Below are 1875 nucleotides of genomic sequence, written 5' to 3'. Positions count from 1 at the left end.
TACAGGTGAAAAATAAAAGGGACATTTTTCATTTGCAAATCATTTAATGTCTTTGTAGGTGGGTTTACTTTCTTTCCTCTTTGTAAATACAGGCATTTGCTCTTGTTCATCTGCATGGTCACCTCTGTCATTTGGTCTTGAGTGCAGTTGCACAAAATGTGTATTCGTACCCCATCCAGCACGGCAGGAGCCGGGTGCTGCAGGGGGATCAGGGATCTCCATGCCCAGCACAGCGAATGGAGTGCTACCAGGAGGGGTCAGCCTGGCTGAGACATACCCAGCTCTCCACCGTGCTCTTGGGAGGGAAGAAGTTCTCAAGTGAGCCTCTAGCCTTTGGGATCAGCCACAATAAAACATAGTTCTGATCTTCACCCTCCTCCTCTGCCGTGTTTTGCAGAGCAAGTTGATCTGGATTCCCCCAAGCAAGGCATTTCCCTGTCTGTTGCTATCTGCTGTCATTTCACAGCCCAGCTTCTCACTTGCTGTCTTTTTCAAAAGGAGGAGCATTTTTATTCTGTACTCATGCAGATGTTCATGTGGTTGTAGTTTTCAAGAACTTCTCACTCATGCCCGCGTTGAATCAGTCTCTGCCTTTTGCTGACAAAGACAAACTCGCTGCTTTGTTCTCAACACACCAAGCAGCTGGCACCAAAATTCCAGATTCTGGTTTCTCCCTCTTGTCCTCCCTCCTCGTTCTCCAAAATTTCTATCCTGGTGAGAAACCTGTCACACAGAGCCGGGCCGATGCAGAGCTCTCCTTCTGTCCTGTAGTAAGGGAAGTACCTGCCAGAAGAAAAGGGCTGGTCCAGGCCCAGCAGCCGGCTGGGGAAGGAGGTTGCTGACAGGCACTTTTCAGAGGAGCTGTCTCTTAGGAGCTCATGGGGTGTTGGCTCTGCAATGCTCATGGAGGAAAGTGCCCTCTTGTCTGTCTCCAGACTTGGTGGGGTGGTCTGAAAGAAACACATATAGGACCAAGAGCTAAGGTTGTGAATATGTGGAAGAGCAAGGACAACACTTTGGAAAGATCATTAGTTATGCGTCCTCCAAGTGGGGAGGTGAACATCTATTCAATGGGAAAGTTAATCAATAAAAATCCACAAGATTTTTCTGAGTGAGAAGGGGGTAGGTTGGCTGCCCCAAGGGCTAAGACCTCCCAGAACACCTTGGAAAGTCCTGCATTGATTTTCTTCTGGCTTCAAGGAGGTGGCAGAGGGCACTGCACTGCCTGTGGGGATTCAGCAATGGGACAGTTCTCATCCAGAGCCAACAGAGTCCCCGGAGAGCTGGTGTGGGGTCCATGGGGTTGTTTCAGGGGGTTACTTGAACAGGAACCTTTCCAGGGCTGGGTCATGTCTCTCCCCTGTCAGATATCTATTCTTGTTTTATGTTTTCAGAACACAATTCACTATTTTGTTCTGAAGGGCCTAGCTTTAGGAGGCCGTATGGTGTGAGATGTGATGACCTCTTTTTCTCCTTCCCCACTCCTTTCAGAAACACTAAACTTTTCATATCACCTCATTAGCAGATATTTAACACAATTTAATCACTTAGACATTGAAAGAGTCTGTGGAGAGGGACAAGCACCCCTCAGAGGCAGCTCACTGGATGAGGGAGCGGAGGGGCCTTGCCCAGGCACTGACACGGGCGCCATGGGAAAGGCCAGCTAGGCCCGGGGCGAGCAGGAGGCACCAAGGCCAGCCACGTGGGTGCTCCCACTCATGGAGGACGGAGCATTCCTTCACTGCACAATCTCTGGGAAGGATTTTCCCCCCAGTTCACCTTCTCAACATCTCCACCATCCTCTGCACATCCACCTTCTCTTTCATCTTTCCAGTCCTTATCAGGCTTCTCGCCCTCTGCGTTTAGGCCACGTGT

The sequence above is a fragment of the Anser brachyrhynchus genome (assembly GCF_964034855.1).
Source record: "Anser brachyrhynchus genome assembly, chromosome: 14".
Lineage (NCBI taxonomy): Eukaryota > Metazoa > Chordata > Aves > Anseriformes > Anatidae > Anser > Anser brachyrhynchus.
This window is presented reverse-complemented; position numbering follows the sequence as displayed.